This window comes from Vulpes lagopus, chromosome 8 (genome assembly GCF_018345385.1).
Source record: "Vulpes lagopus strain Blue_001 chromosome 8, ASM1834538v1, whole genome shotgun sequence".
In the NCBI taxonomy this organism is placed as follows: domain Eukaryota; kingdom Metazoa; phylum Chordata; class Mammalia; order Carnivora; family Canidae; genus Vulpes; species Vulpes lagopus.
In genome coordinates this window covers 107,295,090-107,322,520 of record NC_054831.1, presented here as the reverse complement: position 1 = coordinate 107,322,520, position 27,431 = coordinate 107,295,090, and the positions used below count along the sequence as shown (strand labels likewise).

General features: G+C 39.8%; 1 pseudogene; it reads left to right on the top strand.

Annotated features, from left to right (window-relative positions):
* Positions 1-24,824: 24,824 nt before the first annotated feature.
* Positions 24,825-25,622, top strand: LOC121497501 (annotated as a pseudogene).
* Positions 25,623-27,431: the final 1,809 nt, after the last annotated feature.

Genomic DNA, 27,431 nt, shown 5'->3' with positions numbered 1-27,431 from the left:
CAGGATGGCATGTGCCCAGTGCGGGGGCGGGGGGGGGGGGGCTTGTAGCTTTGACTGGGGTTTTAGGGGAGTGATGAAAGTCCTTTCTTCTCTTTTCCTGCTGGACTTGAACGTGGAAGAATGAGAGGGTACAACTGCAGCCACCTTGACTCAACATGAAAGCTGGGAATGAAGCCAACACCCAGAGAGAACACAGCCAATACACCAAGAGGTGGAGGCCTGAGCACATCACTTTAAGTCCCAAACCCAGATCCCCCAGGACCCTCACTTATTTCAGCACATTCCCAGGTGGGGTTGGGTCTTCTGAAACTTGCTATAACAAGAATCCTGACAAGACACTTGCTTAATAACTTGGCACAAGGTACCCAACAGCTTCATACAGGGAAGCTCACTACATCACCGAGTATCTCAAATGCAGGGATTCTTTGGTCACTGACTATCCCACAAATTCTTGTTTACCTCTGAATTAGAACTCTCTTAAATAATGTCTGAAGTGTCTAGTTTCACTTCCTCCTTTGCTCTCAGGAAATCAGTGAAATACCGTTTCTTGGAATTTTGAGGATTTCTGTCCTAGGATGGTGGCTGCCAACTGGAGACAATGACCTGGTTCCTGTATATTTCAGATTCATTGCTACATGGGGGTGCTAATATGGGGATATTTGCTGCAAACAAATTTGTGGATTATATCCATTTTCCAGACCACCTGAGAGTGAAGAATTTGAAAGTGCTCTTACTCAATAGCTAAAAGGAGGGGGTCCTGACCATCACCTCTCCAAAAAGCTAGAATACTGGTTTGATTTATGGTTTGCACTACAAAATGCCAATAATGTAAAGTAAGACATAGGAAGAAGTGGTAAAAGCTTCATGTAAGGTCAGATTTTGGAACAATTAAGCAGGGGAAGCCTTTTTTTTTTTTTTTTTTGAAGCCTTTTTAAACATAAGTTACTGTTCAGAAACATTTTTGCTGATAGTAGACTAAAGCTGTCAGAACCTTCCATGTCTCCTTTAGGGAAAGGAGGCACTTTTCAATTCCATTATGTTCACCATGAGTCCTTCGTTGGAAAATTATGGTCAGTGTAGAGCAGGGAAATGCCACCACTGTGTAGATCAGGATTTCTTAAGTTCAATACTATGGAGATTTAGGGCCAGATAACTCCTTGTTGTCGATAGCTGTCCTGTCCATTGTAGGATGTTTACCAGCATTCTCTACCCACCAGATACCAGGAACACCCATCCCCAACTATGAGAACCAAAAATGTGTCCAGACATTGCCAATGTCCCGTGCGGGGGAAATTGCCCCCCAGTGGAGGACCATGGGTGTACAGTTTCAGCCACTAAAAACCTGTCACTGAATTGAAACTGAACTGGTTACCCACAAGGCTTGGGCTACCATCTGGTGCAGTTATTATGAAGATTAATGAAGAAGCTATCTACTGTGGCTCACTTGGGAAATTCCAAAAAGTAAAATATGGGCTGATAATCCCACAGTGGTTAAATAATCAGACTATAATATATTTAGAGTGTTTATAAACTGTAAGCGATTTCAGCTCAGTAAAGTTCCTTTTCTTTAAATCATTATTTTAGTGTAAACAACAACAACAAAACTAGTGTTTGTATGATTCCACTCATCTAAGCTACCTAGAGTAGTCAAGTACATAGAAAGGACAAGAGTGGTTGTCAGTTGGGGGAAAGGAGAAGTAGGAAGTTATTGTTTAATGGATACAAGAGTTTCCATTTTGCAAACTGGAAAGAGTTCTGGAGATTAGTTACACAGCAATTTGTGTTACTTAACACTACTGAACTGTACACTTAAAATGGTTAGGACGGTAAATTTTATATTATGTGTATTTTACCACAATAAAAAAAATATAGTGTTCACCTCATTTGTGGTTGAGAGAAAGTAAAACTTTTCCATGAATTTCAATGCCCGTCTTAGTTTATCCCAGACTGAAAAACCCCAAAAAGGGCTCTCTGATTGGTTTGGCTTTGGAAATGCCCATGTGTAAACCAATCAGAGGTGGACAGGATGGGGGCAATATGATTTTCTCAGGCTTCAGGAGAGAAGGAAAGATCACATACCCATCCCTGACCCAATTCACTCTATCCAGGGATGGGGAATCTGTCATGGCCAGTTTTCATCCGCACCATATGGCTGGAATGGGCAGAGAAGCAAGTTCTAGAAAAGAGTGGGAAAGGAGGTTCAGGGCAGACAAAAAAAATAACTGAATATTCCAATATTCAACCATCATAATTATGATCTAGTGTTGTCTTTCCTAGTTCCCTCCTGTTATCACTGTTACCAAACTGAAACTCAGCTGGCTACATACCCACAGAGCTTGGGATACCATCTGGTACAGTCATCGTGAAGATTAATGAGGTGCAGGCTTTTGCAAACGGAAACACATGACTTATAAAAGCTAAGCCTGTGTTGAATAAGAGTCTGCATTGCATAGCCTGGGAAGAGACTGGAGTTGACTCCGCTTTATTCATTGCCTCATCAATGAAGGCATTAGACATTAGAATGCCAGGTAAGAGCTGTACCACCATGAACTTGGGAGTCAGTGAACCTGAATTCATAGCCCGGCTCCACCACTTTGGAGCGGGGGTCACTTCACCTCTCAGAGGCTCCATGTTCTTATAAAAAATTAACCCAGGTGGCAACGTAGAGCATCCCTACTACGCAGGCTTTGGAAGAACACAGATATAGGCAGGTAATTGGGGCATATCATGAAGGCCTCAGCAGCAGGGAAGATTGGATGCTCACCCAGGCACTGCCCCCTGCAGGAGCTCACAGAAATAGCCACCAATTGACTGGCCTGATGGACACTGACGTCCTTTGTGGTAGGAGGACTGCAACCCAGCTGAAGTTCTCAGGAGAGAATGTGGTGGGCATAGCTAATCACCCCCACCCTTTTTGGGTAGGGTTTTTTCAGTTGAGCCCTTCATAGGGTGCTCTCCTCTCTGGGTGGACTGGTCTGAGCCAGCTCCTCCTGCCTGGTTTGGACGTCTGTGGTCCAGGAGTAAGGTTTCATGATGTAGGAAGTGGCCACCTGTGGCTATTCCCTCTGTATGACTAGGGCACAGCTGTTTTTTAAGAGAGGAGGATGGGTACCATCTTAGCCTAGTTCAAAGCCCACATATACACATAGGCACTCCACCTGTGTTTGCTCTTATCCTTAGACCATCCATGTACGTGTTTCAGTGACTGTGTTGGACACCAAGAAGTGAACAGGATAGAATAAATACCTGACTCCCTGAGCTCCCCAACCCAGTGAGGGAAGCACGTAAGTTTCATATGGCACGTAAGTTTCATCTTCATAGAGATGTTGAGAGGAGATGCTCTGGGAGCCTGGTAGAATGGCAGCATGGTCTAAAGAAAAGTGCAGTGGAGAAGGACAAGATCAAGGGGAGTCTTCAATGTCATGAGTGTTCTGTGTCCACTGGAGAGCTTTAAAGCAGGGTGCAATACTTTGGTATAACCAGGGCAACAATGTTAATGAAGGAATGTTTCCACTTCCCTTCCCATTCTGGGGTGAATGCTCCGGTGGTGAGGTCTACAGATGTGCAATTTACTTACAAAGACCAAAATAATAGAGGCAGAAAAAGGGGAAAAGAGTGTGTGTGTTGGGGGTGAGGGAGGTAGGTAGAGAACAATATGAATGGTACACAGGGATTTTTTAAATTCATTTTTTTACAACAGTTTTACACTTGGGGCACCTGGGTGGTACAGTCAGTTGAGAGTCTGATTCCTGGTTTCAAATGGGGTTGTGGGATCAGCTCCATGTTGGGCTCCATGCTCAGTGCAGAATCTGCTTAGGATTCTGTCTCACTCTCCCTCTCCCTCTGCCCCTACTGCTCGTGCTCTCTCTTTCTCTCAAATAAATAAATAAATAAATAAATATATATATATATATATATATATATATATATATATATATTTTTTAAAGAGAACAATTTTAGGTTCACAGCAAAATCAAATGGAAGGTCCAGATAATTCCCATACCACTTGCCCGGACACACTGCATGGCCTCCCCAACTATCAAAATCCCCCACCAGAGTGGTATGTTTATTACCACTAATGAACCTACACTGGCACCTCATTATCACCATAGTTTACATTAGGGTTCATTCCTGATGTTGTACATCTTATGGGTTTGCAAAAATGTACAATGATATGAATTAATCATTACACTATCCTACAGAGCAGTTTCACTGCCCTAGAACTCCTCTGCCTATTCATCCTTCCTTTCCTGGAACCCCCAGGAACCACTGATCCTTTCATTGTCTCCATAGTTTTGCCTTTTCTAGAATGTCTTACAGTTGGAGTTATTAGTATGCAGCCTTTCAGATTAGCTTCTCACACTTAGTAATATGCATTTAAAGTTCCTCTATGCCTTCTTATGATTTGATAGCCCATTTCTTTTTAGCACTGAATAATATTCCATTGTCTGGATGTACCACAGTTTATCCATTCCCCTACTGAAAGACATCTTGGTTGCTTCCATGCTTTTAGCAGTTATGAATAAAGCTGTTATAAAGACTCGTATGCAGGTTTTTGTGTGGACGTAAGTTTTCAGCTCTTTTGGGTAAATACCAAAGAATGCAATTGCTGGATCATATGGTAAGAGTATTTTAAGTCTTGTAAGAAACTGTCATCCAATGTAGCTGTACCATTTTGTATTCCCACCAGCAGTGAATGAGAGTTCCTATTATTCCACATCCTTGCCAGCATTTGATGGTATTTGTGGTTTTTATTTTGGTCATTCTAATAGATGTGTAGTGGTATCTCATTGTTACTTTAATTTGCGTTTTTTGATGGTGTATGATGTTGAGCATCTTATCATGTGCTTCTTTAAAATTTGTATATTTTCTTTAGTGAGATGTCAGATCTTTGGCCTATTTTTAAATTGGGTTATTTGTTTTATTGTTTAGCTTTAAGAGTTCTTTTTTTAAAAAGATTTTATTTATTCATGAGAGACAGAGAGAGAGAGGCAGAGACACAGGCAGAGGGAGAAGCAGGCTCCATGCAAGGAGCCTGACATGGGATTCGATCCCGGGTCTCCAGGATCAGGCCCTGGGCTTGAAGGCAGCGCTAAACTGCTGAGCGACCCAGGCTGCCCAGCTTTAAGAGTTCTTTATGTATTTTGGACACCAGTCTTGTCTTTTGAAGATAATTTCTCCCAGTCTGTGGCTTGTCTTCTAATTCTATGTTTTTTACAGAGCAGAAGTTTTTTAAAATGAAGTCCAGCTAATCAATTCTCTGTTTCATGGATAATGCCTTTGCTGCGGTATCCTAAAACATCATCACCATACCCAAGGTCATCTAGGTTTTCTCCTATCCTATCTGCTAGGAATTTTATAGTTACGTATTTGACATAAATGCACCCATTTTGAGTTAATTTTTGTGAAGGATGTAAGGTCTGTGTCTCAACTCATATTTTTTACATATGGATGTCTACTTGTTCCAGCACCATTTGTTGAAAAGGCTACCTTTGCTCCATTGTATTGTCTTTGCTCCTTTGTCAAAGATTGATTGAATATATTTATGTGGGTCTATTTCTGGGCTCCCTATTCTGTTCCATTGATCTGTCTATTCTTTTGCCAATATCCACTGTTTTTATTACTATAGATTTATAGTAGGTCTTGAAATCAGGTAGTGTCAGCCCTCTGACTTTGTTCCTCTCCTTCAATATTGTGTTTGCCATTCTGGGTCCTTTGCCTCTCCATAAAAACTTTAGAATCAGTTTGTCAATAACCAGAAAATAAATTGCTCGGATTTTAATTGGGGTTACATTACATCTGTAGATCAAGTTGGGAATAACTGACATCTTGACAATATTGAGTCTTTTTATCCATGAATATGGAATATCTCTCCATTGATTTAGTTCTTCAATTCTTTCCATCACAGTTTTATAGTTTTTCGTGTATTGATCCTGTAAATATTTTGCTTGATTTATACCTAAATATTTAATTTTTGGAGTTGGCAATGTGAATGGTACTGTTTTTAGTTTTGAATTCCATTTGTTCATTGCTGATATGAATGGAAAGTAACTGAGGAAAGCAATTGGCTTTTGTATATTAGCTTTGTAACCTGTAACCTGTAATTTTCTTATTAGTTCCAGGAGGGTTTTTTTGTGGACTATTTCAGATTTTCTACATAAACAATCATGTCATCTGCAAATGGAGACAGTTTTATTTCTTTCTTCTCTTTTATTTATTTTTCTAGTCTTATTGTATTAACTAGGATATAATGCTGAAAAGAAGTGACGGGGAGGGGGGGGACATCCTTTCCTCATTCTGGATCTTAGTGGGAAAGCTTCTAGTCTCTCAGAGAATTTTTAAAAAATAGTTTAAATGATCCATATTACCTGTGTGTGCCTACAAAAACCCTCCACTCTTATCTTACTCCCTCCCTCTACCATCACCTTGCCCTGAAGTCACCACCTACTAATTGTTTTGTGTATTTCATGCTGAACTTTCCCTATAATATACTCACATATACCTTCTGTAAACATAGATGGAATTGTAGTCTACATTTTTTCCCATAACTTGTGGGCTTTTTTGTTTTGTTTTGTTTTAACTTAAGAGTGTACTAATCATTTTAGCTTTCCAGGCTAGTGCATATAAATTTACCTTATTCTTTAAATGTCTGCAAAATAGGGAAAGAAGATTTGGGGAGGTAGTGTCTAGGATTAAACATAAGACGTTCTTTATGATGTTCTTTAAGATGTAGAAGAGAACATTGGAAGTATTTTTAATTTCCTTTGTTCACTGGGGTGTGTTTCTTTGAATGCCATGCCAAGCTGAGATGGGCAGTAGAGACCCCAAGATTTATTCAAGTTATAATAGGAAGATTTCTGGGGCAGTAGGGTGGGGGATATATTTATGGAAGACGGTTATTAGACTAGAAAGGAAAAGGGGAGTAAGGACTATGGAAAGAGAGGAGGGTAAGAAATGAAGCCAGCAAGAGAGACTAAAAATTAGTGCTGAAAGGCAAGAGATGTATCAAGGGAGCATGCTATCTTGAAATGCAAGAGGAGAGAATATGTCAAGAAGAGTGGAGTGGCAAATAGTATGCTGCAGAGAAGCCAAAGCCAGGTAAGATCTGAAAAGGGTCCATTGGGTCTAGGAGATCATGGGTAAGTTCAGTGACATGGAGGGGACAAAAGACAGAGAGCCAGGCTGTAAAGGGTAAAGAAATGACTCAGTGGAATTTAAGAAACAAAGCTGATGAACATAGGGGAAGGGCAGGAAAAATAAGATAAAAACAGAGGAAGCCAAACCACAAGAGACTCTAAACTCTGGGAAACAAACTGAGAGCTGCTGGAGGGAAAGTGGGTGAGGGGGATGGGGTAACTGGGTGATGGGCATTAAGGAAGGTACTTGTTGTAATGAGCACTCGGTGTTAGATGCAACTGATGAATCACTAAACTCTACCCCTCAAACTAATAATACACTCTATGTTAACTAAATTGAATTTAAGAAAAAAAAATTTTAAATATTTGCAAAGCTAAAAAAAATGTAGCTGGGGAGAAAATGATGGGCACAGCAGGGTATACTATACTTTTGAAAGGTTTCACTCAAGATGAAAGGAGAGCAATTAAGCAATGACTAAACCGAAGTCACCTGAGGTTATAGGGATAATTTTAAACTCCTATTATGATTATATATAAATATGAAAAAATCAAAGTTTGGACAGTCCTCCTCAATTTTATAAAATCTAATTGTCAACTTAATGAGCTTACAGAAGTGAGTCAGACCCCATTAGAGCTTATGTCCCTTGACTGTTATGGGTACCTGGCCATGACTCAGAAATGCAGACACAGAGCCACGTGACACCATATATTACTAAGCATCGCCTATGCATTATCAAACAGTGATTTAAAAGCTTGCATCGTGGTATACAGCTGGCAGACTAGACCAGAACTATGGAAGTTACATTTCCTTTTGTGGAAACTTTGGGAGCCTGTACTTAATTTGAAAATGCCTTGAGGGAGCACCTGGGTGGCTCAGTGGTTGAGCATCTGCCTTTGGCTCAGGTCATAATCCCGGGGTCCTGGGGTTGAGTTCCACACTGGGCTCCCCGCAGGGAGCCTGCTTCTCCTTCTGCCTGTGTCTCTGCCTCTCTCTCTTTGTCTCTCATGAATAAATAAAATCTTTAAAAAAAAGAAAATGCCAATCCATAGATATACAAAAGTTGTAACTTTCTTCATATCGAAGCCTATGTAGGACAAAATGTCTCTCAGAAATGTATTGATTAAAAAAAAAAAAGAAATGTATTGATTCGATTCCATAGAACATTTTTATTCCTGGCTCAAGTAATTAATCTTTCTAAGTAACTAGGTGGCAGTGTGGAATAATGGTGAAGACCACAGGAGTGGGACCCACCCGACCTGGAGTCTGAATCCCAAGTCAACCTCTTATGAGCTGTGAGGTCATGAACAAATCCCTGATTTGTAGAATGAGAAGAGTAATAGTATCAACACAGAGGGTTTTGTTGCCCATCAAATGAGGCCATGTGTATGCAGGACTCAGCACCAAGATGTATATTATATACAATTGTATACACACATACACTCACACATACACTCTACATGTCATCCGAGGAACATCTTTCCTATACTTTGCTAAACCAATGACTGAGATATTATTTGAGCTTCTCTGTCTCTCATTATTAAGTGACAGAAACCCAACTTCAAGTAGCATAAGTCAAAATTGTATTATACCAGCTCATAGCACTGAAAACTGCAGAGGGCATGGCTATCACTAGATCCACTGCCTTCAAGAGAACCAAGCCTCACCCCCTCTCACTGCTCACTTGTCTCTGTGGGCTCCCAGGCTAGGCAGGTGCTCCCTTCTAGGTGGCCAGCAGTTCAGTTACCTTCACAGCATCCCCCACTAGAAGACAATGCTCTTGGTGCCAGAATTGGTCTGGTTTGGTCACAAACCCATCTCTTTACCCTGATCACTTTTGAAAAAGGTATCAATTTTCTGATTGGCTAGCCTGAGATCCATGACCATTCGGGTCAACCTCACAGAATCCACAGGACCTGAGAGCGGAGAGTGAGGACTGAGGTGAAGAGGGATTACTGCAAGTGAATAGATTCTGAACAAACAAAAACAGCTTGTGTCCTCCATTGCCTCTGTCTTGGTGGTTGGAAATGCTTTAAAATGATTTAATATTAGTACATTAGGATCTGAATTAATTCTTTTTTTAAGGATAGATGATAGACTAGAAGATGATAGATAGATAGATAGATAGATAGATAGATAGATAGATAGATAGATGATAGATATGACAGAGAAAGAGAGAGCGCAAGAGAATGAGCACAAGCAGGGGGAGTGGCAGGCAGAGGGAGAAGCAGGCTCCCAGCTGAGCAAGGAACCCAACATGGGGCTCTTCCCCAGGACCCTGAGATCATGACCTGAGTCTAAGACAGATGTTCAATCGATTGAGCCACCCAGGTGCCCCAGGATCTGAATAAATTCTTGTGCATATATTTTGAAGGCTCCAATCCTCTTTAGCGGAGTTTTCAAAGTCATCACTATTGACATTTTGAGACAGATAATGCATTGTTGTGGACCACTGTCATGTGCATTGTAGGATCTTTAGCAGATCCTGGCCTGCACCCACTAGAAGCCAGTAACACCTACCTACCTTCTCCCTTCTGTTCTGACAACCAGAAATGTCTCTCAAAATTAACAAATATCCCCTGGGAAGCAAAATCACCTCCTGTTGAAAACTACTGCTCTAGGCTATGTGATTTTCCTGGCTTATTTTTAGTATAATTATTCAGATAAAATCCAGTTTTATCAAGTGATTCTAACTACAGAAGTGCACAAAAGGCTTCTCAGTGAGTACCACCACTTTTGGGGAGTTGGGGGAGGAAATCCTGTCCAAGTAGCTCAAGTGAAAGGCTATCATGAGAATAAAGTCTTCTTGCAATCCAAAGAAGGCTGAATCGGCAAGCTTCAAGGAAGAGTCCCTCAGACCCTTCTGTGTTTCACTCTGTTTCTCTATTTCTCATTCCAGAGTCTGGTGCCAATTGCATCTGTACTTTGTGCCAATTAGTACAAATAGTCATGGGACAGATCTGACTGGTACAAATCATCTTTTCTAGCCACATCAGGAGTCATGCTCTGTTTGGACCAAGGGTCAACCCATCTAATCACCTATATCCAAGGCTGGAGGGAAAATGGGATCTGATTCTTCAGAACCTGCCCTTTTGAACAACAGGGGCTGAAGCCAGGGAATCCTCCACCGATGGGATCATGGTTCGAGTGAGCAGGTGAATCAAAATACATTTGCCATATGACAGAGGGGTGGAAGGGAAGAATACAAAGGTGCAAGACAGGGATGGCCCACTGTCCCAGTTTGTCTAGCAGTGGCTCAGTTTTCTTTTTTTAACTAAAAAAGGTTTTACAGTGGTAAAACATATAAGAGAATTTATTATTTTAATCAGTTTGAGTGTAGAGTGGCGTTAAGTACAATCTGTATATAGTATGTATAGTAAGTGATACTATGGCATTGGTACTATGGTAAGTATACTATGGTGCATGGTTGTGCAACCATCACTACCAACCATCTCCAGAACATTTCCATCTTCCCTAACAGAAACTCAACTCCTCAGTCCCCAAGCCCCTGGGAATCACCATTCTACTTTCCATCTCTCTAAATCTGACTATTGTAGGTACCACATGAAAGTGGGTCATACCATATATGTTCTTTTGTGTCTGGCTTGTTTCATTCAGAATGATATCCTCAAGGTTCATCCATATTGTAACAGGTGTCAGAATTTCATTTCTTTTGAAGGCAGAAGTGTTACATTCTATGGACGTATTACATTTCGTTGAACCATTTATTTGTTGGTGGATACTTGGGTTGCGTCTACCTTTTGGCTATTGTCAATGGGACTGATTCTTTTTTAAAAGAAACTCTAATATTTTAGGAGGTGCCTGGGTGGCTCAGTCAGTTAAGCATCTGCTTTCGGCTTGGGTCATGATCCCAGGGTCCTCAGCAGGGAGCCTGCTTCTCTTTCTGCCCCTGCTTGTGCTCTCTCTCTCTCTGTTATATAAATAAATAAAAATCTTAAAAAAAAAAGAAACTCTAATATTTTAATCTTAAAATAGGGACTGAAGATTTCATTAAACAAATTTCCATATCAAAAGCATCAAGATTTTACAGAACTGCTGCAGGACACTGACCAAAGAGCATTCATAAAATTATATATTGTATCTTCTTTTTATAGCTTTTTCTTTAAGTTTTATTTAGGTAAGTAGTCTCTATACACCATGTGGGGTTCAAACTCACGAACCCGAGATCAAGAGTCACACACTCCTCTGACTGAGCCAACCAGGTGCCCCTTTTTTTCATAGCTTTATTGACGTATAATTGATATACAAAAAATCATATGTATTTAATATAGACATTTTAATGAGTTAGAATAACTTCTATGATATCAGCACCAGCACAATAAAGGAAATGAATGTATCTGTCACCTCGAGAAGTTTCCTTGTGTCCTCTTGCTTTTATGTATGTGTGTTTATATGTGTATGTGTGTGTTAAGAATATTCAACATGAGATCCACCCTCTTGACTTTATAAGCGCATAACACCCCATTGTTAACTATAGGCATCATGTTGTACAGTTTGTCTCTAGAACTTACTCATCTTGTAAAATTGTAACTTTATACCTACTGAATAACAACTTCCCATATCCCCATCCACCTATTCCCTGCCAACCACCCTTCTATTTTCTGCTTCTATACGTTTGATTCTTCTATATACTCATGTAGATGGAATCATGTAGTATTTGTCTTGTGGTGACTTATTTCACTTAGAATAAGGTTTTCCAGGTCCACCCATGTTGTTGCAAATTGTAGGAGTTTCTTCCTTTTTTAAAGGCTGAATAATATTCCTTTGCATGTATATAACTCACTTTCTTTGTATATTTATCTGTTGATGGACATTTCGGTTGTTTCCACATCTTGGCTATTATGAATAATGCTGCAATGAGCATAGGATTACAGATTATCTCCTCAAGACCCTGATTTAAATTCTTTGGATATATACCCAGCAGTGGAATTGCTGGATCATATGGTAATTCTATTTTTTAATTTTTTGAGGAAACTCTATACTGTTTTTCATAGCAGCTGCACCATTTTGCACTCCAGCCAACAGTGTACGAGGTTCCAATTTTCCAGCATCCTTGCTAACACTTGTTACCTTTTGGTAACAGCCATTCTAACAGGGGTGGTGTGATATCCCCGTTGTGTTCATGTGGTTTGCAAATATTTTCTCCCATTTCACGGGTTGCCATTTCTTTCTGTTGATTGTTTCCTTTGCTGTGCAAAATCTTTTAGTTTGATACAGTCCCACTTGTCTCTTTTTGCTTTTGTTGCCTGGATTTTTGGTGTCCTATCATGAAATCATTGCCAAAACCAATGTCATGAAGCTTTCCCTCATGTTTTCATCTAGGAGTTTTACAGTTCCCAATCTTAAGTTCTTTTTTTAATAAAGACTTTATTTATGTATTCATGAGAGACGCAGAGAGAGAGAGGCAGAGACACAGCAGAGGGAGAAGCAGGATCCCTGCAGGGAGCCCAATGCAGGACTCGATCCCAGGACCCCAGGATCGCACCCTGAGCCAAAGGCAGATGCTCAACCACTGAGCCACCCAGGCGTCCCTTCAGTCTTATGTCCTAAGTCTTTCATCTTTAGTGCTTAGTTTTACCACTATAAGTTCTGTGCCCCAAGAAACCCCTCAGTCCAGGACAAACTGGGACATGAACCCACTGTAGACAGGAACCCAGCAAACACACTGGAAGCCAGGACCTCAACATGAGCAAGTGAGAGCATCACCTTGTGCTCCAGGAAAGGTGGCCCCTCCCACACAGCCTCGGAAGACTAGAGGACAGAGCAGACTAAAGAGAGGTGGCTCTCAGAGGCCTCCAGTGGACTGTCCAGGTCTCAGTGACAGAATCCATGTTCAAAGGGGACACTGAAGATCACTCTCTCTCACACATTCACACGACAGGATTCAGTTTTGCATAAACCTGGCCTTATTGACAAACGAAGCTCTTCAAAGACCTAACTCTTATAAAGCTAAGAGCATTTTCCATTAATAAGAAACTTTATTGCAATCATGCATTTTCAGTAAACCCAAGATCTGTTTCTTCCTTTGTGCTTTTGTGCATTGTTTCTTAAACACATAGCTGCCAAAGGCATCCTTTTTCTATATATTTCTTTCACACTGCATTGGTTGTGCAGTGTAAAAACTGAATGCTCAGTTTCTGGCATTAAACATGTTCCTTGGTATTACTGTCAGTCTAACCAACACTGCCTCTGTTTGTCAGGGTCTGTAACGTGACTTGTTGTGTGGTAGGAATAGGAACAGTAGGTTTTGGGGAGGTGTCATGTTCTATTTGCATGGGTTTCCCAATTGTTAAACACTGACAGATTTGAGCATCTTTCAGGTGTGAAATATTTTAGGTCTTTGAAGGCATTGGAGGTGGCAGAAGGGAAAGAGACATTTTAAAGAAATAAGTACTTGATCCACTCATCACAGAATCAAATCATACTAGTTGTACCTTAAATCTTGCATTTTAAATTTCAACTGTGAGATACTGGCTTTTGTCTATTGGTAGTGTGGGATGCAGGATTTTTTTTTTGTTTGTTTTTTGATGCAGGATTTTTTTAGTGTATTTTTTACAGACTGTTCAGCTAATTTTTCTATTTTTGCTAAATAAAAATCTTTACCTACTAAAAAAAAAGATTCACCAACAAATTTTAGGTGAACACGATCAGTGGTAAAAAGAATTCAAAAGGACTCAGTAATGCTGATATGGTGTTGACCATGGTAAACTGAGTGATGGGCACCTGAGTCCCTTTCTAAAGATCAAACAGCCACAAGTAACTTCCCTACAAGGATCAGAATCATCAAGGGCTGTTCCTGGTTACTGCTGGAAGCGTGGGCCATCTTTACCTCCAGCACACCTTCCAACTCAGAATGTTAATACATAAGAACACCTACGTACCTGGGACTGATGATTGATTTTAAATGTTAAATTATGTGTAATGATATTTCAGAGGATAAAAGCTTCCCCTGGGACTGAACCATGGGGGCTTAAAAGTGGAGTCACAGTACTGTCTGTATAGCCAGCAGCAGAATGTTGGCAAATGCTTTTGTCAGTATAAGGGGTGCAGGGACAACTCTCTCACCCAGAATTTATAAATTAGGAGATACAAGTGGCCTCTGGCAGGGGTACATGCTGCTGGAGCTTGCCCAGAAGTTGTTTCCCTTCTCCCAGTAAAAGTCCTGATTCCCCCATTAAAAGGGGCATAGGATCCTTATCATACATAAAGTGGTAGCTTATAAGTGCTCATCTTTGGCTTTCACTACAAAAATATATACTTAATATTCAAACGTGCTTTATTTTTTAATTTCTTATAGTTTTTAATGTAAAAGTAAGACACGCACAATTTTTTTAAAAGATTTTATTTATTTATTAAAAAGAGACAGAGAGAGAGAGAGAGAGAGAGAGAGAGGCAGAAACACAGGCAGAGGGAGAAGCAGGCTCCCTGCAGGGAGCCTGATGCAGTAGTGGATCCCAGGACCCGGGGATCACACCCTGAGCTGAAGGCAAACACGCAACTACGCACAACTACTGAGCCACCCAGGTGCCTCAAGACATGCACAAGTTTAAAATGTCCAACTGTGCAAAAGATTATACAGTGAAAAGCAAGTCTTCCTTCTCCCCTGGCCCTCTGACCCCACTTCTCCTTCCTAGAGGAGACCAGTTACCATCTTGATGAATATCTTTCCAGAAATAGTCTATGCAAAGATAAGCATACCTATAAATTGAGAGCCCCCGTTTTACAAAAATGGTAGCATGTTATACATTTTGTCCTGCATCTTGCTTTTTTTTAATTGAGCTTTTTAAAGATAATTGTAGATGTACATACAATTATAAGAAATAGTGCAGAGAGATCAACATACTCTTTATCCAGTTCTCCTCGATGGTAACATCTTGCAAAACTGTTCTACACTATCACGACCAAGATGTTGATATCGATACATTCCAGCCACATAGTTCAGATTCCCCGCTTTTCCTTGTACTCCCTTATGTGTATTTAGCTCTGAACAATTTTATCGCCTGTGCAGGTTCCTGTATTCCCACCACAATCAAGACATAAAACATCTGCATCACCACAAGCATCTCTCCTGGGGCCACTTATAACCATACCTGACTGCCTCCCAGCCCCTTCCTCATCCTGAACCCCTGGCATTTCTAAAATTTTGTCCTATCTTGCCTTAATTTTAATTTAAAAAAAATTTTAGGGACGCCTGGGTGGCCCAGCGGTTGAGCCTTTGGCTCAGGGTGTGATCCCAGATCCTGGGATCGAGTCCCGCATTGGGCTCCCTGCATGGAGCCTGCTTCTCTCTCTGCCTGTGTCTCTGCCTCTCTCTGTGTGTCTCTCATGAATAAATATAAAATCTTAAAAAAAAAATAACTGGAAGCATATGGTAAGTAACCTTTTGGTATTGGTTCTTTTTTCCTAAGCACAATTTCCTGGAGATTCATCTAAACTGTTACATGTCTCAGCAGTTCATTCCTTTTTTTGTTGTTGTTGTTTTAAGATTTTGTTTATTTATTTATTTATTTATTTATTTATTTATGAGAGTGAGAGAGAGCAGGGGGGCGGAGCAGAGGGAGAGGAACAAGCAGAGTCCATGCCTAGCATGAAGCCCGACATGGGGTTCGATCTTACGACCCTGAGATCGTGACCTGAGACAAAATTGAGAGGGATGCTTAAGCACGTGCCCCTGTTTGTTCCTATTCTATTGCTGGGCAGTCTCCCCCAATATGGATACACCACAGTTTATTTATCTATTAGCCTGTTGGAAGATATCTGAGTTGTTTTCAGTGTGGGGCTCTTATGAATCAAACCGCTATGAATGTTCATGTACAAGTTTTGGTGTCAACAGAAGTTTGCATTTCTTTTGGGTAAATGCCCAAGAGTATAATTGCTGGGCCATATGGTAATTATATGTTTAATTTTTATAAGAAATTGGAAAACTTCCATTTTAACCACTTTGCATTCCCACTGACAACCCAGTTTCCTTGCATCCTTGCCAGTATTTGGTGTTTGTCATTACTTTTTCTGCACGAGGTAGTTTTATTTTTTCCTTTCTAAGCTGTATGTCTTCTATTTCTTTTTCTTGCCTTCTCCCAGTTTTGTCATTGTTGTTGCTTCACTAAAGAACATAACTTTCAGGTCATGAGATTTTTCAGTTGAGGATCTTCCTCCTTTTTCTTTTTTACTTTTTTTTTTTTTTTTTTTTTTGATGGGGGAAAAGTTGGTGACAAAATCAAGAGGTTCTGCAAATCTTTAGTATCACTAACCAGTGTTTGATAAACATTATCACTGGTTTTCTTCAAAGAATTTCTCAATTCCTTTCATGCTATCAAGAGCATTATGCAAAAAAAAAAAAAAGAGCATTATGCACACTGAATTTGATTCCTGCATCATTTGACTATTATCACTAACTTTACTTAATCTCTTACCTAGAATTAGTGCTGAATAAATAAAATTTAAAGTTAATAGTTTCAGAAGTATACCTTTGGCTTGCATTCTTTATCAATTAGCATTATCTCTATCAATAAAATTACTGATGGTTGGGCCACTGGGTGGCTCAGTCCATTAAGAGTCTGCCTTTGGCTCAGGTCATGATCTGAGTCCTGGGATGGAGCCCTGCATCAGACTCTTTGCTCAGCAGGGAGTCTGCTTCTCCTTCTCCCTCTGGCCCTCCCCTGCTGCTTGGATTCTCTGGCTCTGTCCCTCTGTCAAATAAATAAATAAAATCTTTTTTTAAATTATCATGATTTTTTAAAAAGAATATAACTTAGATGTCCTATCAATCAGTAATATGAATCTGGCTCATTCTTTTTAATGGTTTCATAGTATCCATAGTAAAATTGCCTTAATTTATTTTACCAGTGTCCTATCAGTAGGCTTTTATTTGATTCTAATTTTTTGCTATTAGGAACAATATTCAATAAATATACCTGCACATATCTTTTCACACATGAACAAGAAATTAGAGGAAAAAGACCTAGAAATATAATTATTGGATCAAAAAGTATGTTCACTTTATATCTTGATAGTGGCTGAATTATCTTCCAAAGAGGTTGAACCAATTTACAGTCATATTCAACACAGTGTCTTCTCAAATTTTTAAAAATTTTGCCAATCCAATAGGTTAAAAAAGGATTTTGTTATCGTAGTAGCTGATTTTTTTAAATTTTTATTTACTTTTATATATTTTTAAATTTTATTTAAATTCAAATAATTAACATAAAATGGATTATTGGTTTCAGAGGTAGAGTTCAATGATTTATCAGTCTTATATAATACCCAGTGTTCATTCCATCACGTGCCCTCCTTAATGCCCATCACCCAGTTACCCAATCCCACCACACCTCTCTCCTCCAGCAACCCTCAGTTTATTTCCAGATTAAGAGTCTCTTATGGTTTGTCTCCCTCTCTGATTTTGTCTTGTTTTATTTTTTCCTCTCTTCCCCATGATCCTCTTTTGTTTCTTAAATTCGACATATGGGTAAGATCATGTGATAATTGTCTTTCTCTGATTGACTTATTTTGCTTAGCATAATATCCTCTAGTTCCAACCACATCATTGCAAATGGCAAGATTTCTTTTTTTTAATGGCTGAGTAGTATTCCAGTATATATATATATATATATATATATATATATATATATATATATATATATATATATATATATATAGTATATTATATATAATACAGTATATTATATATATATATATATATATATATATCCCATATCTTTATCTCTTCATCTGTCAATTGGCATCTGATCTCTTTCCATAGTTTGGCTATTGTGGACATTACTGCTATGAACATTGGGGTGCAGGTGCCCCTTCAGATCACTACATTTGTATCTTTGGAGTAAATACCAGTAGTACAATTGCTGGGTCATAAAGTAGCTCTATTTTGAACTTTTTTTTTTTTTTTTGAACTTTTTGAGGAAACTCCATACTATTTTCCAGAGTGGCTGCACCAGCTTACATTCCTACCAACAGTGTAAGAAAGTTCCCCTTTTCACCAACATTTGTCATTTTCTGGATTGTTAATTTTAGCCATTCTAATTGGTATGAGGTGTTATCTCATTGTGGTTTTGATTTGCATTTCCCTGATCCCAAGTGATGAGCGTTGTTTCATGTGTCTGTTGGCCATTTGTAGGTCTTCTTTGGAGAAATGTCTGTTTGTGTCTTTTGCCCATTTCTTTATTGGATTATTTGTTCTTTGGATGTTGAGTTTGATATGTTCTCTATAGATTTTGGATACTAGCCCTTTATCTAGTATGTTATTTACAAACATCTTCTCCCATTCTGTTGGCTGTTTTTTTTTGTTTCATTGACCATTTCCTTTGCTGTGCAAAGCTTTTTATCTTGATGAAGTTCCCAAGAGTTCACTTTTGTCTTTGTTTCCCTTGCCTTTGGAGATGTGTCTGGTAAGAAGTTGCGGCAGTCAAGGTCACAAAGTTTGCTGCCTCTTTTCTCCTCTAGGATTTTGATAAATTCCTGTCTCACATTTAGGTCTTTCATTCATTTTGAGTCTATTTCTGTGTATGGTGTGAGGAAATTGCTCAGTTTCATTCTTCTGCATGTGGCTGTCCAATTTTCCCAACACCATTTGTTGAAGAGATTGCCTTTTTTCTATTGAATATTCTTTCCTGCTTTGTCAAAGATTAGTTGACCATAGAGTTGATGTTCCATTTCTTGGTTCTTTATTCTGTCCCATTAGTCTATGTTTCTGTTTTTGTGCCAGTACCATACTGTCTTGATGAGTACAGCTTTGTAATAGAGCTTAAAGTCGGGAATTATGATACCACCAGTTTTGGTTTTCTTTTCCAACATTCCTTTGACTACTTGGGATCTTTCCTGGTTCCAAATTTTAGTATTATTTGTTCCAACTCTGTGAAATAAGTTGATGGTATTTTGACACCTAGGAATAAATTAAAGAGGTTATGGATCTTTACTCAGAAAATTATAGAACATTTATGCAAGAAATTGAGGAAAACACAAACAAATGGAAAGATATTCCACGCTCATGGGTTGGAAGAACAAATATTATTAAAATGTCTATGCTATCTAGAACAATCTATGCATTCAATACTATCCCTACCAAAATGCCATCAACTTATTTCACAGAGTAGTTGCTGACTTTTAAGATGACTTTTAAAATGATATCAAATTTAGGGGAGCCTAGGTGGCTCAGTCAGCCAAGCATCTGCCTTTGGCTTGGATCATGATCTCAGGATCCTGGGATTGAGCTCCCTGCTCAGTAAGGAGTCTGCTTCTTCCTCTCGCTCTACCCCACTCCCAACTCACGCTCTCTCTTGTGCTCTTTCTCTCTCTCAAATAAATCAAATATTTTTTAAAAACGAAATCAAATTTATACAACTGAAAAGTGACTTACCAAAAATAGAAGAGTACTACATGATCTTTTCATATAGTCAGATAGTATTACTATTTTTTATTCAAGCCAATTCCCCAGGCTGTATTTTTTATTTTTTTTTTTCTTTTTAAAAAAATTTTTTTATTGGAGTTCAATTTGCCAACATATAGCATAACACTCAGTGCTCATCCTGCCAAGTGCCCCCTTCATTGCCCATCACCCAGTCACCCTAACTCTCTGCTCACTTCCCCTTCCACTACCTCTTGTTCATTTCCCAGAGTTAGGTGTCTCTCATGTTTTGTACCCTCACAGGCTGTATTTTTGAAACAACGAAGGGCTCATTACACATTTCTCTCATGTATATGGAGGGAGCTTTAACTGAGAGACTTGAGCAGATGGTATATGCCAATGAATCAAGCTTTGTCTTTAAGGAGTGTGTGGTCCAGCCACAGGGTACAAATAGTTATTTGTAACATGGTAGGTATCACTGTCTTCCATGGATACTCTCTGTATAGTTCAGATTAAAAAGGCAAAGGCATTGAGGCATAAGCAAATAAGCTTGTGGAGTAAGAATACCAGAAATTCAGTATTTCTAGAGGGCCAGGCAGAGGACTCAGCCACGACTTCAAGCAGGAGCCCAGTTAGAAGCAAAAATTTAAGCTTTCTCCTACAGGCTATAGGAATCATTGATGGTTGTAAGGAGAAAGTGATCAGAGTTGCATTTTAATTGCTTACTTCTTCCGAATTGTGCAAGCTTGGATATACAGGTACTTAGATAGTTATGCCCTTTTGGTGTGCCTAAAATACTTCATAGTAATAAAGACCAAATGTGGTTATACATTAAAATTTCATCTAATTATGTCCTTGCCGTTTGTATTAATAACTACCACAAACTTAGCAGCTTACAACTGCACCAAGTTTGTTAATGTTTCAGTTCTGGAGGTCACAAGTCTGAAATGGGTCTCATAGGGTTAAAGTCAAGATGTAAGTGTGGCCTTGTTACTTCTGGAGGCTCTAAGGTAGAATCTGTTTTCTTGTGTTTCCAGCTCCTGCGTTCCTTAGTTCATCGTCCCTTCTCCATCTTTAGATCCAACAGAGCAGCATCTTGAAACCCCTGACTCTCTCTGTGGCTTCACTACATCACTTACAAAGATCCTGGTGTTTACACTGGGTTGACCCAAATCATCCAGCATAATCTCCCCATCTCAAGGTCAGTTGATCAACAACCTTAATTCCCCTTTGCTATGGAACATATTTCCAGTTTCTAAGGACTAGGTCCCTGATGTGTTTTGTGGGGGCCAGTATTCTGCTTACCATGCCAGCCATCCAACATTAAAAATTTTTATTCAAATTGTGGTAAATGAGACATAACATAAAATTTACCATTTTTCAGAATACAGTCAGTGAAATTAAGTACATTCATGTTGTTGTACAACCATCACCACCATCCAGTTCCAGAATGTTTTTATCTTTTCAAACTGAAACTCTGTCCCCATTAAACATTAATGCCCCCTCCTCTCCCTTCCCCCCTCAGCCTCCTCATGCCCTCAGCCCCTGGCCACCACCATTTGACTTGCTTTCTCTATGAATTTCACTACCCTAAGTGCTTTATCCAACATTTATTGAATACTTACCATGTGCTAATCACTTTGCCACATACTCTGATTCATAAGTTAATTTTCCCTGATACTTTTTTCTTGGCTTTTTATTGCAAAATATTCACACACAGAAGAGTTAAAAGAATTGTATAATGAACAACCAACCATATATCTAGTACCCAGATTCAAGTAATTGTTAACCTTCTGCTATATCTGCTCTGGGTGTGTGTGTATGAGTGTGTGTGTGATTATTTTGCTGATGCATTGTATGGTAAATTGCAATCATAATGACACTCGATCCATAACTACTTCTGGAAGTATCTCTTAGAAATCACAACATTTTTCTACATAGCCACAATACCATGATTGTATCTAACAAAATTAACAATAATTTTCTAAAAATATTGTCTAATAGCCCATGTTCAAGTCTCCCCAGCTGTCCCAAAAGCATTTGCAAATTAGTTTTTTGAACCAGAAGCCAGTCAGGGCTGACTTATTGCCTTTGGTTGCTATAGTCCTTTAAATCCACCCATCTTTCTCCCCATATCACATTGACTTTTCAAAGAGCCAAATTCTGTTATTTTATTTATAAATTTATTTTTTATTGGTGTTCAATTTGCCAACATATAGAATAACACCCAGCGCTCATCCCATCAAGTGCCCCCCTCAGTGCCCGTCACCCAGCCACCCCCAACGCCCACCCACCTCCCCTTCCACCACCCCTAGTTCATTTCCCAGAGTTAGGAGTCTCTCATGTTCTGTCTCCCCTTCTGATATTTCCCACTTATTTTTTCTCCTTTCCCCTTTATTCCCTTTCACTATTTTTTATATTCCCCAAAGTCTTCTATAACTTTAGTAGCTTAAAACAACTATTTTTTAATTTTTTAATTTTAATTTTCAAAATATTTTATTTCTAAGTAATCTCTACATCCAACATGGGGCTTGAACTCAAAACCCTGAGATCAAAGTCCCAGGTGTCTCTTAAGACAACTATTTGTATCTCACAATTTTGTGAATCCTGAATTTAGGCAGGGCTCAGTCAAGGAATTCTTCTGTTTCCTATAACATTGACAGAAGCCATTTGCTGGTATTCAGTTGACAGATGGACTGGACTGGAGGTTCCAGGTAGGCTTCATGTTCATTTTTGCTGAGCACCTTGGTTGGGGTGGCTGAAAGGCTGAACTCAGCTCTGAGAATGCCCACCAGAGTGTGTCCATGGAGCCTCTCTAGCATGGTGGCCTCAAAGTGGTCAATTTTCTGGTATGATGGCTCATCCATCCAGGAACAAGTGTTTAGGTAAACAGGACAGAAGCTGCATTACTTTTTAAAAAAAGATTTTATTTATTCATGAGAGACAGAAAGAGAGGCAGAGACACAGGCAGAGGGAGAAGCAGGCTCCCTGTAGGGAGCCAGATGTGGAACTCTATTCCAGGACCCCAGGATCACATCCCAAGCCAAAGGCAGACATTCAATCACTGAGCCACTCAGCTGCCATTGCTTTACTTTTTATGATCTTGGCTCAGAGTCACAAAGCATCATTTCCATTATGCTGTGTGGAACTAGTCACAAAGCCCACCGAGATTTAAGGAATTTGGAGCTATGCCTTAAAAATTGCCATGAGAAAAAAAAAATTGCCATGAGATCACTGTGCCTTCCAGCAGCCACAAATTATTTGCTTTTCTTTCACTCGCAAAATACACTCTTTTCCAGGATTTCTTTAAAATCTCATCCCATTATGACATCACGATCAGGCTCTTCAAGAAATTACTTTCCTTACCTAGGTTCCTTTCTGTTGGACCACATCCTTAGGAGTACAAGCATACCTCAGAGCCATTAGAGGTTCAGTTCCAGACCACCCCAATAGAGCAAGTCAAATGAATTTTTTTGGTTTCATAGTGCGTGTAACATTTATATTAACACTATACTCAGCCCCTGTAAAAAAAAAAAAAACACTATACTGTAGTCTGTTAAGTGTGTAATAGCATTGTCTAAAAAACATACTACCTTAATTTTAAAATATTTTATTGCTAAAAAAATGCTAATCATCATCTGAGCTTTCAACAAGTCACAATCACTGATCAGAGATCACTGTAACAAATATGATAATAAGGAAAAATTTTGAAATATTGTGATAATTACCAATATGTGGCACAGAGACATGAAGTGAACAAAATGGCACCAATAGACTTGCTCAATGCAGAGTTGCCATAAACCTTCAATTTGGAAAAAAAAAAAAAAAGCAATCTCTGCAAAGCACAATAAAATGAGGTATACCTGAATCAAAAGTACTGCTGTCTAACTGAGAGGAGCTATAAAGCATGCCTTTAAGATTCTCAGAGAACTGTTTGTGTACCTGAGCAGATTATGAAGAACTATCTTGTCTTTCTGAGGTCATAAACATACATCTTACATTTAGGTACCAGATTCCCCCCCACCCAAACCATGTTTTATTAGTTGATGCCCTTGTAAAATGGTCCACATTCTTTTTTTGTATCTACTTGTTTTCTCTTGGTGTCTTTTTAACTTTTTCTCTTAGCACCCACCCCCTCACCCCACCCCACCCCACCAACCCAACTGCCATATTTCCTGCAAAGTCTAGAGGCTTGATTGGATTCAGGTTGGAAGCCTAGATGAGTCAACACACATATTGCCTCTCTACAGGCACAGAAACTGTTCCGCGGTTAGTGCATTAGATTTGATCACTTCCATATGGTGGTGACTAGCAGATCTCTCCACTGTAAAAGTTCACTTTCCTCTTTGTGATCAGCATGTCATCTGTAGGGTGATACTATGAAAAATACGGAATGCTTCACAAATCCACGTCATCCTTGTGAGGATCCATGCTAATCTGACACCCTCCCAATTTTACTCTGTGCTATGTAAAGGCCAGCAAGCCCTGGCCTTTAAGATTAAATGAGGTCATAGGAGTGGTCATAGTACTGGTATCCTTATAAGAAAAGGAAGAGAGGGGCAGCCTTGGTGGCCCAGCGGTTTAATGCCGCCTTCAGCCCAGGGCCTGATCCTGGAGTCCCGGGATCGAGTTCCACGTCAGGATCCCTGCATGGAGCCTACTTCTCCCTCTGCCTGTGTCTCTGCCTCTCTCTCTCTCTCTCATAAATAAATAAATAAAATATTTAAAAGAAAAGGAAAATAGGGGCACCTGGGTGGTTCAGTGGGTTAAGCATCTGACTCTTGACTTCAGCTCAGGTCGTGATCTGAGTTGTGAGATTGAGCTCTGCATCGGGCTCTGTGCTTAGCATGGAGGCTTCTTTTCTCTCTCCCTGTTCTTCCCCCTATACTCTCAATCTCTCTCTAATTAATTAATTAATTAAAGAAGAAGAAGAGGAGGAGGAGGAGACAGCAAGGATGTGCATGCGGAGAGGAAAGGCCATTTGAGGACACAGCAAGAAGGTGGCCATCTGCAAGCCAAGGAGAAGAACCTTGGGAGAAACCAACCCTGCTGACACCTTGTTCTTGCACTTTCAACCTCCAGAACTATGAGAAAATTATCTCTTGGTTAAGACACCCAGTCTGCAGTATGTTGTTATGGTGGCCCTGGCAAACTAATACAGGTCTTGGAAAACATCTAAGATTTACTGAGGAGTTTAGAATTTGTTCTGTAACCAGTAGGGGGTGATTTGGGTTGAAAGCTGGGAGTAACAGGATCAGAGGAGGAGGAGGAGTAACAGGAACAGGAGGATCACTGCCACCTCTTTTTCCGGCTGGAACCATGGAGGGTGCAGAAGAGAAGAAGGAGGTTCCTGCTGTGCTGGAAACCCTTAAGAAAAAGCGAAGGAACTTCGCGGAGTTGAAGATCAAGCGTCTGAGAAAAAAGTTTGCCCAAAAGATGCTTCGAAAGGCAAGGAGGAAGCTTATCTATGAAAAGGCTAAGCATTACCACAAGGAATACAGGCAGATGTACAGAACTGAGATTAGCATGGCGAGGATGGCGAGAAAGCCGGCAACTTCTACGTGCCTGCAGAACCCAAGTTGGCATTTGTCATCAGGATCAGAGGTATCAATGGTGTGAGCCCAAAGGTTCGAAAGGTGTTGCAGCTTCTTCGCCTTCGCCAGATCTTCAATGGCACCTTTGTTAAGCTCAACAAGGCTTCAGTTAACATTCTAAGGATTGTGGAACCATATATAGCATGGGGGTACCCAAACCTGAAGTCAGTGAATGAATTGATCTACAAGCGTGGTTATGGCAAGATCAACAAGAAGCGAATTGCCCTGACAGATAACACATTGATTGCTCGGTCTCTTGGTAGATACGGCATCATCTGCATGGAGGATCTGATTCACGAGATCTATACCGTTGGAAAAGGTTTCAAAGAAGCCAACAACTTTTTATGGCCCTTCAAATTATCTTCTCCACGCGGCGGAATGAAGAAAAAGACCACCCATTTTGTAGAAAGTGGAGATGCTGGCAACAGGGAAGACCAGATCAATAGGCTTATTAGAAGGATGAACTAAGGTATCTACCATGATTATTTTTGTAATCTAGTCAGTTAATAAATGACTACTTTCAAATGGAAAAAAAAAAAAAAAAAAAAAAAGGAGGATCACTGCCAGAGAAGTACAAAGGAACTTTGGAGCAAGGAGAGGTAGAGACAGAGAAAAACCGGCCGGGAGGGATTTTAAGAGTATGGGTGGGAAATGATGAGGGTTCAAACAAAGGCAACTGGACAGACAAAAGAATGGTAAGAAGGTAGAATCAGCAGTGTATTGACCAGCTGGACATGGGGAGCTGTGAAAGGAAGCAATACAGAATCCTGCCAGCTTCTTGATTGGATAGTGATTGTAGTGCACATTTATGTTTCCCACCTAGCTTCCTCCATCCCAAAAACACTCTAGAATTGACCCCAAATCTTCCCTATTGTGCAGCCCTTGTGCTTTGGGGAAGCTCACCCTATCCCAACATTAATGGCAGGCTTTTACTGATTCACTAATTAGCACATGCCATTGCTCTGGGTAGTTTTTGGTTCAGGAGTGAGCATGTGATCTAAACATGCAATGGAGGTGAGTGTCAGAACTCTCAACTGAATGTTCTCCCCCACTGGACAAGAACAAGGAAGCTTATATACCTGACTTAACTGGCAAACATCTTGTGACCCCAGGGGAATGAGCCATAGACTAGAGCTGACCATGTGCTGAGCAGAGCAAAGATAGATCCACAGAGACACCTTCGGGCCGTTGGATCAACTGACCATGAAGTCCTGGACGCCCCAGTCATGGAGTCTAGAAATCCCCTGATGTTTAAGCTGGTTTGAATTGAATTTCCCTATTACTTGAAAGATAGATACAGATAATCAGGTGAATTGTGGAGCCATTAACTGGCATATGCAGGGAAAAGGAGGGGCTGGTTTGAAAGGAAAGAAATTTCACCTTGAACTTTCACAATCCCACCTCTTTGCTCAAAGTTGATTCTTGGGTCTGTAACGACCCTCTCCTCACGTTTTTGGGCCTGCTAACAAAGTCCTCCCCATACCCAGAGGCCCCATTCTTATGCACCTTCCTTTGTAAAGCCTTTGTGAATCCCTATGAGGTCCAGGTCAGAGATTACCACTCTTTCGTAACTTCCATAATATTTTGGACACAGTTCTATTATAGCTTTTATCATTTCATGTTACTATTTCCTCCACTGAGCACCACCCTCCTAAACAGTCCAGAACATGTCATATTCATCATGTCCACACCATAGCCCTGCAGCATTTGAGCATCTTGAATAAATGATAGCTATTCTTCCCCCATATTCTTCTCATACTAATGAAATTCCTTGCCACTCCACCCACTTTGGACTGAGGTAAACTCTGGCTATCAGATCATGGATTAAATTATATAAAGATTACTCAAAAAAAGATGAAAATATAGGAACAAAAGGAAGGGGTATTTTTATGGAGCTGGGAACACAGAAAAAGAAAAGTTGGATCAAATGAGTACCTTGATTATAATGATGTGATTGCTGTTCCTTTGCCAAATTATGAGGGTGACACACACACTGAATCTCTCTGGATGTATGAGATGGGTTTACAATGTCTCCTAGTACTGCTGAAGACTGTGGGAAGAATCTAAAATCGGCACTACCCACACATAAGGTCGCATCATGCCTATCAATTTATTTTGATATCATTGAAGGCGTTTTGGAGCAGTGCTCAAGAAATAGCTCAACCAAAAGAACATTTAAATTTAAATTAGGTAAAAATGAACTCTAGTGATTAAATCCATTAACCTTACATAATAAAATTTCAAACATAGTACTGTAATTTCAAAATATGAAAAAAAAAAACCTTTAATGATTTGAACTCAGAGGAAATAAGTTCTATCTGAAT